This window comes from Sus scrofa, chromosome 9, assembly GCF_054392235.1.
Source record: "Sus scrofa isolate SSC_HxYL_T2T_F1_AM1 chromosome 9, Sscrofa_HxYL_maternal_Yorkshire_Landrace_v2.0, whole genome shotgun sequence".
Taxonomy (NCBI): Eukaryota; Metazoa; Chordata; class Mammalia; order Artiodactyla; family Suidae; genus Sus; species Sus scrofa.
The window spans coordinates 62,735,115-62,752,058 of NC_139391.1; the positions used below are offsets into that span (position 1 = coordinate 62,735,115).

A 16,944-nucleotide genomic window follows, 5' to 3' on the forward strand; every position below is an offset into this window, starting at 1 on the left:
CACACATACATGTGTAAAAAAAATCTGGGAAAGAAAAGAAAAAGTCAAAGATTAAGGCTTTGGCATATTATTACTTATGGCTTCTAAAGAATTTCTATCAGAAATATAGAATGTATTTCTCACAGTTACAAAGGCTGGAAGTCAGAAATCGTTGTGCCAGCATGGTTAGGTTCTGGTGAAAACTCTCTTGTCTGACTTCTCCTTTCATCCTGATGTTGTAGAAAGAGAGAGGAAGGAAGTGCTTATGACCCTTATAAGGGCACTAATCATATTTCATTATGTGAGCTCTAACTTTATAAGTTCGTCTAACTATAACTTTTTCCCAAAAGGCCTCACCTCCTAATACTATTACATTGAAGGTTAGGGTTTCAGCAAATTAATTACGGGGGAACACAAACATTAATTCCATAACAAAGAATGATTTTATTTATATATTTAAGTGGTAGAGCATTTGGCTCGAGAAGTGAATTAAGAAGTAGCCCTGAAAAACTGGAATTTATGTAAGATGATCTCAGCTTTCTTATTTCACAGTCTGCCCTCAGACATAGCTAACCCTGTCTAATTTCTAAAAAAGTTAGGCAATCAAAAACTTGTAATTCTTAACTTATAGATATCTTTAGATCACTAGCATCAAACTTAAAACTAACTCCACAAACTACATTGTTTAAGCTAGAGTTTGGCATAATAGATTTCTAGTCTAGGAATCAGGAGAACTGATTCAAATATTAACCTTTTGTGTAATTTTTGGCAAGCCTGGTAATGTTTCTTGACTTTAATCCCCTCATCTCTACAATGAAGAAAATTACCTAAATGATCTCTAAAATAGCTTTTAGTCCTAAAATGCTATAATAGTAATATCAAGTGTATTTTGAATTACTTTTTCTCTGTATTTTTTCACATTACTTCATTTAATCTTCACAACAAGGCTGTGAGTCAAGCATTGGTATTATCCTTAATTTTTCAGATAAGAAGAATCTGAGTCTTTGAAAAGTTAAATAAGCCACCAAGAACACATAGCTAAAAAAGTCAGACTTCAGATTCATAGCTGCCTTACTCTAGACCCTGAGTTCTTATCCAGGGCCAAACTATCTCTTTGGCTTAATAGCTAAGGATAAGGAACAATAATTTCTGAATATGCCTTAATGAGAGGATTTCTTCTGCAAGAGAATGGTAAAAAGAGCAGTAGGGAACAAGCTATAATCAGAGCAGGGGAAATTCTGCTCCTTTCCTATTTCTGTACATGTGAATATGCCCAGCTTACACTTTTACTATCTTGGAGTTCTTTTCATACTCAAGGTAATAAAGAAGAGGAGTGTTTTTCCTAAAATACTTACCTGGTATCTCCATATTTCTAACCATATCTGTTATCTCTAATGCTGGATCTGAACATGAGAGTATATGATGAAACTGTGGCCTCCGCATTAAACAAAAAACTATCTTTTTTCTGTGATGCAACCATTTTGAGTCTAATGCATATGATAAAAATCACTGTGAATACAGGCATACTATTCCTAATTTTACTTTTTAGACAATTTAGTGGAAGACGTCTTTCTAGTATATTGAGATATGCATGGAATAATTGATGAAATATGAACTTACTTGGGTATATTTCTCTTTGCATGTAAAAGATGATAGTTACTAATCTTGTTAAAAACAGTAGGTAGAAAATCTGCTTCTATTCCTTTGTCAATATTATTATTATACAAGAGTGAGATATTATATTGTAAATAATTATTCTTCTTCCTATTGTCTTTCCTAAGGAAAGACATCCAAAGGACTTCAGAAAAGTCTGTCTAGTAGTTTACTTATAGCTTCCTCTTTTTAAAAAACAAAAATGCTCATCTGCACTAATGACTATATACATGTATATATTGACCACACCCATGGCAAGCAGAAATTCCTGGGGCATGGATCGAACCCAAGCCATAGCAGTGACAATGCTAAATCCTTAACCACTAGGCTACCAGGGAACTCCAGTGACTATATTATTTTTTAAGTATTCGGGCTGGCATTTTACTGTTCTGTCAGTCTTTTAAGTGATTTTATTGATCATATTACTTTTATAGAAGCACCAAAAAGAGTCAACCCCATATTTTACAAAACAAAATTATCAGTAAAGACAAATGATTAATAGTGTTTCCAAAAGGAAAAATTAAGCTGTGCCTCAATAATTATATTTCTAGGGCTTTCCCATTGTGACTAAGCAGTAACAAACCCAACTAGTATCCATGAGGACCTGGGTTTGATCCGTGGCCTCAGTCAGTGGGTTAAATATCTGGTGTTAATGCAGGCTGTGCTATAGTTCACAGACACAGCTTGGATCCTGCATTGCTGTGGCATATGCCAGCAGCTGCATCTCCATTTTGACCCCTGACCTGGAAATCTCTGTATGCTGCAGGTGCAGCCCTGAAAAGCAAAAAAAAAAAAAAAAAAAAAAAAGAGATTATATTTCTATATTTTCAATTACAGACAATAACATTAATGTTATCTTTTTGATATTGTCACATATAGCAAAATTGAATGACATATTCTATTTATTTAGACATTTTTATTTTTCTCTTTCTTCCTTTGTCTCAGACTCTATCAAACCACATTTTTCCCCAAAAATATAATTCTGGGGATTGGAAATCATAAGCCTTCCTAATTTTTGAAAATAAATCTGATCTTTCTTGACCTTTAGAGTATCCCACCTCAATCATTCTGTATGTTCATCAGTACATTAAAGGTCACACTGGAGTCTTTGAGGAAGAATAAAGTGTTTTAGTTATTTTTCTAGTAAAAGTTTTATATATGTACTTATTAGCTAATCATAGCTATAAAATAATAACTAACCATTATTACACATTGTGTATATACTTTGGCATTGATTCTGACAACTAATTTAAGCAGTTAGATCTATATAAGTACTGTGTAATAATGGTTAGTTATTATTTCATAACTATTAAATGAAAAAGTGGGACTGGCATTTTGACACTTTTTTATGGTTTAATTCACTTTTGGGCATTGGTTTAGTCTCTATAATTAGGCTCTAGATTGAATTTAAAAATACTATTTGTCCTATATTAGGACACATTCTTTACTCTGCATGAAGGGTGCCTCTTTTCCCATGATAGTCATGCTAAAAAGTTAATTACTTAGTTTGGGGTTCAAAATTTAAAGGCCCTAATCTGGCTCATGTCAACAGTTTTAATATGGCAGACATCTATTAATTTCACACACAAAAAAGGAACTTCTATGAAGTACAAAAAGTAGCTGTGTTATTAGCCAAAAATAATGTTTATAAGTAACACCAAGTTTTAAAAAATCTTTTTTTTTTCTTTTGAGGGCTGCACCAGCAGCATATAGAGGTTCCCAGGCTAGGGGTTGAATCAGAGCTGTAGCTGTTGGCCTACGCCACAGCCACAGCAATGCAAGATCTAAGCCACATCTGTGACCTATGCTACAGCTCACAGCATCTTTTTGATCCTCGACCCACTGAGCAAGGCCAGGATCAAACCCTCATCCTCATCCATACCAGTTGGATTAATTTCCACTGCACCACAATGGGAACACCCATGTTTTAATAAATATTCACATTTTCTAAATCACCTAAAGTGAAAATCAGTTACTAAGATAATTGAGCATAATCTAAAGCAAAAGGAAAACCAACTCACATATTCCTTTTCCTTTCTTCACTAAAAATGATATTATTACAGGTGAATGGGAGGTAAATGTTTATTTTGCAAATAACAAAGGATAAAGGACCTTTTGAATTTTTTTTAGATGTTAACATTTTAGGTAAAAAAGGTGAAGTAGAAAAGTAATTTTTAAATATTTATTGGCAATAGAACCAATTTAAGTGAAATATGATTTAAAAATCCAAAATAGAACATAAAAAAATATAGTGTGTTGAGTGATGCTGTAGCATTTAAGTAAATCTTAAGGTTAGTGTGTTTATGAGTTTTCTAACATATTTTTATGCATATTCACATGTGTATTTTTCTGAAAGACTTTTTTTTCTAATACTCTTATTAGATTTTCAAAGTGGCCCATACCCATAATTTAAAAAATCACTTCTGGTTGATTAAAATAAATTAATGACCAAAAATAAAATTTATGAGGAGACTGAAGTTCATATTACTCTTCTGCCACTCATTAGTTTATGACCATAGATAAGTCACATGAATAATCTTACCCTCTGTTTCTTCCTGAATTGTAAAAAAAAAGCAATTAGGTCTATATTATTTCCAAAAATTTTACTCTAAATTCTGGAAAGGAAAAGGGAGTTTAGTGGTAAAGTAGTGAAGATTAAGTCTTTAATTAATATTATAATATTATTAATTTCTTAGTTATGACAAATATACCAAGGTTATATACAATGTTAGCACTAGGGAAAACTGAGTAAAGAGTATAGGAGAACTCATTGTACTATCTTCGCAACACTTCTGTAAATCTAAAATTATTCCAAAATAAAATGTTTATTTTTAAAAAATTATGACAGTTTTAATATCTAGTGAGGATGAGAATTTTCAACCTAGATAATGTTAAATCTATATGCTATTAAAGACCTATTCCATGTTTTTGAGCCTGAAACAATATGATCAAAGGAAACCTTATTTGGAGACAATGTTCCACATGGAGAGAACAGAGAAAACTAGAGGAAATATGACTACTAAAAGACAACATTATTCTTCCAAATCTGAACTAGGACTGAAGTTATGAGCATATGAAGAAAACATATAAGATATGAATATCTTTAGAAAAATATTTATAGGGCTGACCAGATAAAAATCACATAGCCATTCTATGTGTTGTGTGGTCAACACTTAGCATTGGAACTGGAAATCCATTTTTACTTACTTTTAAAAACAATAATGCATTATGAACTTATATTTTTCTTTCAAAATATTTATTTAAAGATTTAGCATGTAATCAAATTTTTCTGAATCAATTTCTCCCTTTTCCTCATTTATGCACATTGTTCTTTAAAGTAATTGGCCAAATTTTATATTTTGTTATATCTGATTATTTGAATATGGGTTGTTATATTAAGTAAACAGATATGTTTCAATTTCTGTCAATACAAAACAGTCTACCTTCAAAAAAATAAAAGATTGTGATTTTTTATTATGAGAATACATTTTAAAATGTAGTAAAATAGAATATGTTTGGAGAAGTCATATTTAAACTAGGAAATTGAAATTTGTCTTAATTAGGACTTAGTCTTTTATCAGTCAGTTCCCTTCACTGTTCTTTTGTGTGTAATACTTAGTGTACTATGAGAAATCTCTCTCTAAATGCTCTACTCAATAATTCTTTTCATGGTCCTGAATAAAGTGCAAAGATTCTCATGCATTAGTCACCCATTACTAAATCAAAACTGTCCATAATCAGCTTTTGTGATGCTGGCCAAAGAGATCTTCCCTGGGACTCTTTCAAATTTGTAAGTCAAAACCTAAAGTATTTGATCATGTTTCTTTACATGACCCTCTATAATGGGAGTAGGTATATAAATTCTCAACTTCCACTAAATGTTAGACTCATAAATAATCTTTGGAATAAATCAGATCAAAGTCTTTCTTTTTCCACAAGGAAATTGAGAACCAGAGAACTAATGTGACTTAACCAATGTCATTAGCTAATTTTCTCCTATGTCACTTGTATGGAGTAGGGAATGGTGGGGGATGTAAAATATAAGAGATCAGATTTAGGGTTTACCTACCAACCTCTTCTCCTGTCTCATCCCATTCATCAATCACTATGTCAACCAACATAGATATTTCCCTTTCTTCATATGATGAAGATCATGGATCTAAATTTATCTGAAAAGCTAGAGGGGCACAATTTGTCCCTGTTGGAATGGCAGGTTTTGCAGCAATCACTGCATATTGATTAGATAAGCTGAAGATCAGGGGGGATACTAAAATTTCTGTTCAACTGTTTCACATGTGCATGGCAGCCCAAAGCTTTGTTGTGAAAGCATGATTCTTGATATGGACTACTCCATATATGAGGAATTCCAGGCAAAACCTAAATCTTAGAAGAGATGATATCTTGGTATTGTTGGTAGTGCTGCTTTAGCTAGTCTTGTCATATTGAGATTATATATTTGCATCAAAAATAAATTGTTTGAATGGCTCAAAAAATAACATGGTAATTTGAAACAGTTTCCTTTCTTGTGAGCCTGATTTGCCTAGTCATGAAATTACTGGTGACTAGTTCACTAATTAGATCATTCAAGTGAGTCAAATAGTCACAAAAGAAACATGTTGCTTTTAAAGCACAAGGCAACTGTAAAATGTCCACCTTCTTAAAGTCTCCTCATGAATTTAGTTCTAAAGAAGTCAACAAGCCAATCATGAAATATTCCCAGTTGCTGCAGAATATCACATACTTTAGATGTTGTATAGGAATCTTATTTGCCTTGTGGCCTTCAGTATTTAGGGATGGTTGGCTCTTGAAGAACTCTTTTAGAACAGTGTGTGGAATATAATATTATTAAGTCTCATCACCACAGACAATGTGTGTATGTTTAACCAAACCTGAAATGCTGATAACAGCACTGCTTAGAAGTAGTTATTTATTTCAGAATCATAGTTGTAAATACAAGAATAACTTAATTATTGATCTCAGTTTTGTTCTTTTGTTATTGCAGAGTTAGGCTTTGCTGCTGCTATTTTAGAAAAAAAGTTAATTGTCATCTTGAAATAGAAATGTATATTTTCAGTGTGAATGCAGAGATAAATGAAAAACACTTTTTAAAATGTGTGCAGGAGGTTCGTTTTCTAAGAATCACAAATGTCAGATTATACTGGAAGTGCTTAATGATTATAAGCAAGCTGGATTGGTCAGGAATTATATGCAAAGTTTGGTATACTACGGAATGCTGTATTGCATTTGTGAAATTTTCTTGTCTAACCTGAATTTATAAATTCCATGGTGATAACATGATAAATGTAGTACTATTAAAAAAAGTGAACATGTTTTTTTAATGAAGAAAAAAAAAAAACAGGAGAAAGAATAGGAGGAGGAGGAAAAGTTTAAATTTGAAGAAAAAAAAGACAAGTTTGGTTTTTGTTTTCTGGCTCCTAAATATTTTCTTCAAGCTGATTTGCCTTCTTTGGGACTGAACTCTGTATGTTCTCCTTACAATGTGTCTAGGTTAATTCTGCTTCTGATTGGTTCAGGAGTATATAAAATAGAGAACATATAACTCTTAAAAATTGCTTCTGCTTCTAATTTTTTAATAATGAAATCAAATGTGAAATTTTTTTTGTTTCCACTCTACCTCTTGTCTTTTATAGAGAAAGACTAGTGTGATGTTGGATTTATTTTTACAAAGTAATTTTGGTCAGAGGAGTAAAAAAATGTGAAGAAATTTTTTAGCTTTTTAGTATATAAAACCTTTTATCTTTTCTAATCTCTCATTTGCTATCTCATTTAAAATTTTTACCTGTCAGACATTAAAAATTTTTAGTGAGTGTTTCAAATACCTCTTTGGTATTTAGTTGTTAAATGGGGTTTTTAGGCTGTTAAAGGTAAAAATTGACAATGTCCACAGAAACCAATGGTGCAGAATCATCTTTAGCTATTCAACAACTTAAAATTAGGAATTTAAGAAGCATTTATTTTTCCATCCAAATAGGAAACACATGCCAGAATGTGCACCCTCTAGCAAGCACTAGACACACAGACTATAGGATTTATTTTGAGCATTGTTTTGCTATTGATACTCAAGGTGGTTGCAAAAAAATAAATAAGCCAGGGTGTTGCAGAGAGCCTCTGTGTCCCTCTGCCTTATACTTTGCAGGGACATACAGGGAGACTTTTTTGAAAACTTACCCATTAACTTGAATTTTAGAACCCACAAGCTGATAATTCCATAAAATTGCAACAAAATCTGCAACTTAAAATGTTTGTAACCTCAATGCATACAAATTTGATGAGATCCATCTGTTTTATTTCACAGTGGACCATATTCTTACTTTCCTTATTTGGACAGAGTGTTATTTTAAAAGTATGAATTATTGAATTTCAAGAGATTTTAGGCTGACTCCATAACTGTAGTTTCATTGGGCCTATCTTCAAACTGTCCCAGATCAGTCAATCATAAAGCACAAATACAGAGAACTCCTTTTCTTCCACTCAGATGGAAAGAAGGTGAATAATAAAAAAAAAAAGTGGGAACTACAAAACACTTAGGAAAACCATAAAAACTTTTTATTTTTTTTCGTTTTCTTTTCTCAGAACTGTCATATTTCTTCAGCACTCAAAGACAACATCTAATGCCATTATAATAGATTCTAAATGTATTCCTTAGCAAAAAAGATATCAGATAAATAATTACCAAACCAGACGATTAATCTATAAAATCCAATGTATAATTGAGAGAAATTCCAGAAGTTTAAGAAATAGAAAACAACACAGGTATTTTAAGAAGGAAGAAATTTAATAAAGTGAATGATATGCTTACAGAATCATGAAAGGGGAAAAGATGGCAGATTCTAAACTTGAGTATCTTGAAATTATGCCCATAAAGTATAGAACTGGCTAATTAGGCCTCTGAGGTCACCACTAGAACTATAATGGTCTAGGTCTAGAGCCATCGCCGCAGCCATACTAATCTTTGAACATAAAGAAGCTGAAATGTGGATGCCTAAATATGCATTCCAGAGATTAGGGGGTTGGAGGAAAAGTCACCAATACTGGGCCATTTTCTTGATAGTGAAGAAACTAGAAACTGGAGCCTTCTGCAAAATTCAGTGTTAATGGTCAGTTGCCAAAGGGAAATGAAATCTACTTCAATTCTGATATTTAAATCTTGAGCATGTTAATCTAATTGTAGAAACCTAGTAATCACTCAGAAATGTGTTGCAAGGAATTTTGAAAAATGTGCTTTCTAGAGCTCCCGTTGTGGCTCAGTGGGTTAAAGATCCAGCATTGCCATGAGCTGTGGTGTAGGTCACAGATGCAGCTCAGATCTGGTGTTGCTGTGATGGTGGGTAGGCTAGCAGCTACAGCTTTGATTCGACTCCATCCCTGGAACCTCCATATGCCACAGGTGTGGCCCTGAAAGAAAGAGAGAAAGAGAGAAGGGAGGGAGGAAGGAAGGAAGGAAGGAAAGAGAAAGGAAGAAAGAAAGAAAGAAAGAAAAAGAGATAAAGAAAGAAAAATGTACTTTCTAGCTGGGTAGCCATGTGCTTATCTAAAACTATTATTTAGCATAGACTTGGGAGGAGCATGTAACTCTGGAAGTATATTATGGGTTTATTTTCCTTGACATATTGAACCAAAATGTCTTTAAATTTGAGCAGATGAATATAGGGGGTTAACTAAAAGTCAATATACTGAAAAGTCAGATTCCCAGTTCATTTCCTCCATTTAACTTTCCAAATTATGGAAGCCAGATGTAATGCCACATACATAATTCAAACATTGTTAATTGGACAAATTAGCCCAAGGGGAAAACAATAAATGTATTGGTAATTGGGAACCCTAATGAAATGCTTAGGAAAGACCCACAATTTCACAAAATCTTGCCACACATAAAGCTTCCAATCATGTTATACTACTTCACAGTTAAATAGAAGAGACTTCTGGGGATATTAGTCATTTTTTGAATGCCTTTAACATTAAAGAGAAAGATTAAAATATGCAAGCAAACAACAAAACCAAAACAACAATAACAACTACTCAATGAGCATTTGGAGGAAGGAGAGACAAAATAGAGAACAAAAGAAAACAAAAAGGATGATTAATATTGCCACAGGTTTAAGATAGCAAGTAAGAACAAAGCATATAAAAAAGAAACAACCTATAAGAAGAATGAGCTCTTGGAAATTAAAATCTAGTATCCGAAGTTTTGAATTCTACAAGAGAATTAGGAGATAATGCTGGAAGCAGTATTTCAGAAAGTAAAGCAGAAAAATGTACAAAGTAAATCAGAGATAAAAGGAAATTAATTGGAGGATTAATTTACCAAGTCTAATATCTAACTGGGCAGAAATCCAGAAAAAAATACAGACCAAAAAATTATCAGAACTAAAGAAATAACCAAAAAATTCACAGAAGTAAAATATATAACTTTCCATATCAAAAGATTCTACTAGGAGTTCCCATCGTGGCGCAGTGGTTAACGAATCCGACTAGGAACCATGAGGTTGCAGGTTCGGTCCCTGCCCTTGCTCAGTGGGTTAATGATCCGGCGTTGCCGTGAGCTGTGGTGTAGGTTGCAGAAGCGGTTCACATCCCGCGTTGCTGTGGCTCTGCCACAGGCCAGTGGCTAAAGCCCTGATTCGACCCCTAGCCTGGGAACCTCCATATACCGCGGGAGCGGCCCAAAGAAATAGCAAAAAAACAAAACAAAACAAAAAAAAGATTCTACTAGTGGTCACTTTCACAAATAAAAATATACATTGTGGCACCATTATCATTAATATTCATTAAACTGGAGATAGATGATGGTGATGAGAGAAAAAGAACAAGAGACTGACAGATGAGAAAGTTCATATCCACTGTAATAGCACATGGAATGACATCAGATGCTTCCTTATACAAAAGTTTGCCTGTGCCAGTCCCAAACTCCCAATGTGTCCCTCCCTCCCACCGTTCCCCTTTGGAATAATAAGCTTCTTTTTGAAGTCTGTGAGTCTATTTCTGTTTTTAGGATTCCACATATAAGTAATATCATATGATATTTATCTTTGTCTAACTTACATCACTTAGTATTATCATCTCTAGATCTATCTGTGTTACTGCAAATGACATAAGTTCATTCATTCTTTTTTATGGCTGAGTAATATTCCATTGTATATATGTACCACATCTTTTTTTTGGCTTTTTTTTAGGGCCACACCCACATCATATGGAGGTTCTCAGGCTAAGGGTCTAATTGAAGCTACAGCTGCTGGCCCACTCCACAGCAACTCCAGATCCTAGCTGTGTCTGTGACCTACACCATAGCTCAAAGAAATGATGGCTCCTAACCCACTGAGCAAGGCCAGTGATTGAACCTGCAACCCAATGGTTTCTAGTTGTATTTGTTTCCACTGCACCACAATTGGAACTCCTATAGCACATCTTCTTTATCCATCCCTCTTTTGAAGAACATTTAGATTGTTTCCATGTATCAGCTATTGTAAATAGTGCTGCAATGAACATTGAAGTACATGTATCTTTTCAAAATATGATTTTCCTCTAATACATGCCCAGAAGTGAGATTGCTGGATCATAAATTAATTCTGTTTTCATTTTCACTATAGTATTTTCTGTAGTGGTCATACCAATTTAAATTCCCACCAAACAGTGTTGAAAGGTTCCCTTTTCCCTATACCCTCTCCGGCATTCATTTTGTTTGTAGAGTTTTCAGTGATGGCCATTCCGACCATGAGAGGTTATACCTCATTGTAGTTCTGATTTGCATTTCTCCAATTAGTGTCCCTTGGCATCTTTTCATGTGTTTTTTGACTGTCTGTCTGTCTTCTTTGGGAAATGTGTATTTAGATTTTCTGACTATTTTTTTGTTTGGGTTGTTTGTTATGATATAAAGCTGCAAGAGCTGTTTGTATATTTTGGTTTCCTCTGTTGTGCAAAAGCTTTTAAGTTTAATTGCGTTTTTTGTATGTATTTGTTTCTACTTTCATTACTGTAAGAGGTGGATCTGAAAAGATATTGCTGCATTTTATGTCAGAGAGTGTTCTACCTATGATTTCCTCTAGAAGTTTTGTAGTATGTAGAGTTAAACTATAGGTGTGAAGTCTATTTTGAGTTCATTTTTATGCATGATGTTAGAGAATGTTCTAAATTCGCCTTCTACATGTAGCTGTCCAGTTTTCCAGGAACCACTTATTGAAGAGACTGTATTCTCTTCATTGTATATTCTTGGATACTTTTTCTTAAATTAACTGACCACAGGTGTGTTGGTTTATTTCTTGGCTATATATCCTGCTCCATTGAGCTATATTTCTGTTTCTGTGCTATTACCATATTGTTTTGATTACTGTAGCTTTTTAGTATAGTCAGAAATTGGGAAGCCTGATTCTTCCAGCTCTATTTTTCTTTTTCAGTTTGGGATCTTTTGTGTTTCCATACAAATTTTAAAATATTTGATCTACTTCTGTGAAAACTGATATTGGTAATTTGATAAGGATTGCATTAAATCTGTAGATTACTTTAGTATTATAGTCACTTTGACAATATTAATTCTTCCAATCCAAGAACATAATGTATCTTTCCTTCTGTTTGTGTCATCTTTGATTGCATTCATCAGTATCATAGTGTTCAGGGTACAGAACTTTTGCCTACATATATAGGTTTATTCCTAAGAATGTTATTAGTTTTGTGAAATTATAAATAGGACTATTTCCCTAATTTCTCTCTCCGATACCTCATTGTAAGTGTAGAGAAATGCAAGAGATCTCTATGCATTAATTTTGGATGGTGCAACTTCATGGAATTCACTGTTGAGGTGTAGTAGTTTTCTGGTAGTATTTTTATGATTTTTCTATGTATAATATCACATCATCTGAAAACAGTGACAGTTTTAAGTCCTCTTTTCCAATTTAAATTCAGTTTATTTCTTTGTCTTCTCTGATTGCCATTTCTAGGACTTACAAAATTATGTTTAATAAAAATGGCAAGACTTTTCTTAATCATAGAGGAAATGCACTCTGCTTTTCACCATTGAGTATGATGTTAGCTGTGGGTTTTTCATATGTTGCCCTTATTATGATGAAATAGGTTCCCTCTATGCCCATTTTCTAGAGGGTTTTTATCATAAGTAGGTTTCAAATTTTGTCAAAAGCTTTGCATCTACTGAGATGATCATATGATTTTTATTCTTCAATCTGTTAATGTGGTGAATCACACTGACTGATTTGAGGATACTGAAAAATCCTTGCATCCCTGGGATAAATCCCACTTGATCATGGTGTATGATCCTTTTAATGTATTGTTGAATTTGGTTTGTTAATATCTTGTTGAGGATTTTTGCATCCATGTTCATAGTGATATTAGCCTTTAATTTTATTTTTTTGTCATATCTTTGTCTGGTTTTGATATCAGAGTGCTGGTGGGCTCATAGGATGAGTTGGGAATGTTCCTTCCTCTACATTTTTTTCAAAGTATTTCAGAAGGATGAGTTTTAGCTCTTCTCTGATTTTTTTTTTTTTTTGTCTTTTTGTCTTTTTGCTTTTCCTAGGGCCGCTCCCATGGCATATGGGGGTTCCCAGGCTAGGGGTCTAATCAGAGCTGTAGCCACCGGCCTATCCCAGAGCCATAGCAACTTGGGATCTGAGCTGCGTCTGCAACCTACACCCCAGCTCACAGCAACGCTGGATCCTTAACCCACTGAGCAAGGCCAGGGATCAAACATTCAACCTCATGATTCCTAGTCGGATTCATTAACCACTGTGCCACAACGGGAACTCCTCGTCTCTGAAGGTTTGATAGAATATGCCTGTGAAGCTAACTGGATCTGGACTTCTGTCTGCTGGAAGTTTTTGAATCACAGTTTCAATTTCATATTTGTGATTGTTCTGTTCATATTTTCTATTTCTTCCTTGTTCAGTCTTTTGAGATTATACCTTTTTAAGAATTTTTCCATTTCTTCTAGCTTGTCCATTTTATTGACATACTGTTGCTTATAATAGTCTCGTAAAATACTTCATATTCCCATGGTGCCAGTTGTGATTTCTCCTTTTTTATTTAGAAGTTTATTGATTTGAGCCCTCTTTATTTTGTCTTCATGAGTTTATCAATAAAAATTGTATCAATTTAGCTGATTTTTTTCAAAGAACCAGCTTTTAGTTTCATTGATCTTTTCAATTCTTTTTTTTGCCTCTATTTCTTTCCTTTCTTCGCTGATCTTTATGATATCTTTCCTTCTGTTCACTTTAGGTTTTGTTTGTTGTTCTTTCTCTAGTTGCTCTAAATGTAAGTTTAGTGGTTATTTGAAATTTTTCTTATTTCCTGAGGTAATATTATATTACTATAAACTTCCCTCTTAGAACTGCTTTTTCTGAGTCCCATAGGTTTTGGATCATTGTGTTTTGTTTTATTTTCTTTTTTTTTTTTTTTATTATTATTTTCCCACTGTACAGCAAGGGGGTCAGGTCATCCTTAGATGTATACATTGCAGTTACAGTTTTTTCACCCACCCTTTCTTCTGGATCATTGTGTTTTGTTTTGATTTTTCTCTATGTATTTTTAAATTTCTCCTTTGATATTTTTCAGTGATGCTTGATTGTTTAGTAATATATTGTTTAGCCCCCAAGTCTTTGTTTTTTTTATGGTTTTTTCCTCGAGGTTTATTTCTAGACTTATGGCATTGTAATTGGAAAAGATGCCTGATAGGATTTCAGTTTTCTTAAATATGCCAAGCCTCATTTTATGGCCCAAAATGTGATCTATCCTGTAAAATGTCATATATGTACTTGAGAAGAATGTATATTCCATCACTTTTAGATGAAATGTTCTATAAATAGCAATTAAGTTCATCTGGTCTAATATGTAATTTAAGGCTTGTGTTTCCTCTTTGATTTTCTGTCTGAATGATCTCTCCCTTGGTCTATGTGGAATTAAAGTCCCTCACTATCAATTTCTCCTTTTATGGCTGTTAGCATTTGTCTTATATATTGAGGTGCTCCTATGTTGGGTGCATATATATTTGCGATTATTCTATATTCTTCTTTTGTTAATCCATTTATCATTATATAATGTCTTTCCTTGTTTCTTACAACAATCTTTATTTTTTTTTTTTTTATTATTTTCCCACTGTGCAGCAAGGGGGTCAGGTCATCCTTAGATGTATACATTGCAGTTACAGTTTTTTCCCCCACCCTTTCTTCTGTTGCGACATGAGTATCTAGACATAGTTCTCAATGCTATTCAGCAGGATCTCCTTATAAATCTATTCTAGGTTGTGTCTGATAAGCCCAAGCTCCCGATCCCTCCCACTCCCTCCCCCTCCCATCAGGCAACCACAAGTCTCTTCAACAATCTTTATTTTAAAGTCTGTTTCTCTAATATGAATATTGCCTCTCCAGCTTTTCTTTTGATTTTCATTTGCACAGACTACCTTTTTCCATCCTCTTACTTTCAATCTGTATGTGTCCCTAGGTGGGAAGTGGATCTCTTATAAACAGCATATTATGGATCTTGTTTTTTATCCATTCTGCTTATGTCTTTTGGTCAGACCATTTACTCCATTTACATGCAGAGTTATTATTGATATTTATGTTCTTACTGCTATTTGGTTAATTGCTTTGGATTTGTTTTCACAGGTCTTTTTTATTCTCTTTTGTTCTCTTGTGATTTGATGGCTTTCTTTAGGGTTGTGTTTGGATTGCTTTATCATTTTTGTGTGTACCATGAGGTTTTGATAAAGTAGTATCTATCTATATACAAGATTGTTAGGTTTCTGGTTTCTTAATTTCAAATGGCTTTCCAATATCCTGCATTTGTACTCACCTCTTCTCATGATTGCTGGTTTTGATATCATATTTGTATGTAAATGACTTCCTAACTTTACTATATGTTTGCCTTTACTGGTGAAATTTCACTTTTGTAATTTTCTTGTTTCTTATGGCCTTTATTTTCCACCTAGAGAAGTTTCTTCACCATTTCTTATAAAGATGATTTGGTGGTATTGAATTCTCATAGCTTTTGCTCAAAGCAAAGTTTTTGATTTCTCCATCAAATCTGAATGAGACCTTTGCTGGCTACAGTATTCTTGGCTATATGTTTTTCCCTTTTATCACCTTAAATATATCATGCCATTCCCTTTTGGCCTTCAGAGTTTCTTCTGAAAAATTAGTTGATAACCTTATTGGATTTCCCTTGTGTGTTATTCATTGCTTCTCCCTGGTTGCTTTCAGTATTTTATTTTTGTCTTTAATTTTGGTCAGTTTGATTAATCTGAGTCTTGGGGTGTTTCTCCTTTGATTTACTTTTTATGGTATTCATTGTGTTTCCTAGACTTGTGTGTTTCCTTTCCCATGTTAGGAAACTTTTCAGCTATTTTCTCTTCAAATATTTTCTCTGACTCTTTCTCTCTTTTCCTTCTGGGACCCCTATAATGGAAACATTGAGGTGTATTTAATGATTTCTCATGGGTGTCTTAGACTGTCCTCATTTCTTTTCATTACTTTTTCTTTTTCTGTTCCTCAGCAGTGACTTTCACCAGTCTGTCTTCCAATTAACGAATTCATTCTGCCTCGTATGTTCTGCTATTGATTCCTTCCAGCGTATTTTTCATCTCATTCATTGTCTTTTTTGTCTCTGTTTATTCGTTAAATCTTCTTACTCTTGTTAACCGTTTCTTCTAATTTATTTCTGTGCCTCAATTTTTTTTCTGAGATCTTGGATAATCCTTACTACAATTGCTCTGAATTCTTTCTCATATAGGTTGCCTATCCCCACTCCATTTAGTTGTTCTTCTTTTTTCTTGTTCCCTTATCTGGAACATTTTTCTCTACCATCTCATTGTCTAATTTTCTGTGTTTATGGTCCCTTTATTTGGACTGCAGTGTTGTAGCCCTTCTTGCTTCTAGTGTCTCCTTCCTGGTTGATAAGTTGCTCCAAGGGCTTTCCTAGTGGGAAGGACTGATGCCTGCCATTGGTGGTTGTATCTGTGCCTTGTCCCTCTTGTTGGGAGGGCTGTCTCAAGACATGAATTTAGAGGTGGCTCTGTGCACAGGATGACTTTATGTAACATGTTTGCTGATGGGTGGGTCTCTTCCCACTGTGTTGGTTGTTTGGTCTGAGGCTTCGCAGTACTGGAGTTGGCAGGAAGTTGGGTGGGGCCAGCTCTTTCCAAAATGACTACCTCCTGCATAGTGCTCACCAGTGGGATTATTCCCTGGGCCTCCACCACCATTGTCCTGCCCCCACACTGAGGCACAGCCAACCCCTATCTTCCCAAGAGACCTTCCAAGGCCCACAAATAGGTCTGGCCCAGATTCCTAC

The 16,944-nt window shown here is 34.1% G+C and overlaps 1 protein-coding gene and 1 pseudogene across 1 annotated transcript in view; both read left to right on the plus strand.

Moving 5' to 3' along the window:
- Positions 1-16,944, plus strand: part of GUCY1A2 (guanylate cyclase 1 soluble subunit alpha 2) — a 409,569-nt gene that overhangs the window by 358,766 nt on the left and 33,859 nt on the right. The window lies entirely within an intron of this gene.
- LOC146399956 (HIG1 domain family member 1A, mitochondrial pseudogene) lies at positions 5,639-6,159 on the plus strand (annotated as a pseudogene).